The following is a 919-nucleotide window of genomic DNA, read 5'->3' on the forward strand; positions in this document are numbered from 1 at the left end:
AGAAGTTGAGTATGTAAAGGGTCTGAATTTCCAGGAAAAGCAAAGTTTTGTATGAGAGAGACATTTTTTTTTAATGTGATATGATTACTTTTATGTTATTGCATGATAATTTGACTGCTGATAGATTTTAATCTGAAAATAATTTTTCCTCAGAAATATCTTATTATACCATATGTTGTTTTGGATGAAAAGTCTGATTCCAATATGATTCTCATTCCTCTGTAAGTTACATTTTCTCTTTGGAAACCTTAAAGTTCTTCTCTTTATTCTTTTTTTTTTTTTTTTGGCATGTATCCCTTTTTTTTTTAATTTTTTATTTTTTTTTTTTTTAAAGATTTTTTATTTATTTATCTGAGAGAGAGAATGGGAGACAGACAGAGAGCATGAGAGGGGGAGGATCAGAGGGAGAAGCAGACTCCCCGCTGAGCAGGGAGTCCGATGCGGGACTCGATCCTGGGACTCCAGGATCATGACCTGAGCCGAAGGCAGTTGCTTAACCAACTGAGCCACCCAGGCGCCCCTAATTTTTTTATTCTTATGTTAATCCCCATACATTACATCATTAGTTTTAGATGTAGTGTTCCATGATTCATTGTTTGTGCATAACACCCAGTGCTCCATACAGAATGTGCCCTCCTCAATACCCATCACCAGGCTAACCCATCCTCACACCCCCCCTCCCCTCTAGAACTCTCAGTTTGTTTTTCAGAGTCCATCGTCTCTCATGGTTCGTCTACCCCTCCGATTTCCCCCCTTCATTCTTCCACTCCTGCTACCTTCTTCTTTTTCTTCTTCTTTTTTTTTTTTTCTTAACATATATTGCATTATTTGTTTCGGAGGTACAGATCTGAGATTCAACAGTCTTGCAAAATTCACAGTGCTTACCAGAGCACATACCCTCCCCAGTGTCTATCACCCA

This window comes from Leptonychotes weddellii, chromosome 14 (assembly GCF_054177405.1).
Source record: "Leptonychotes weddellii isolate Sample4059 chromosome 14, ASM5417740v2, whole genome shotgun sequence".
NCBI lineage: Eukaryota > Metazoa > Chordata > Mammalia > Carnivora > Phocidae > Leptonychotes > Leptonychotes weddellii.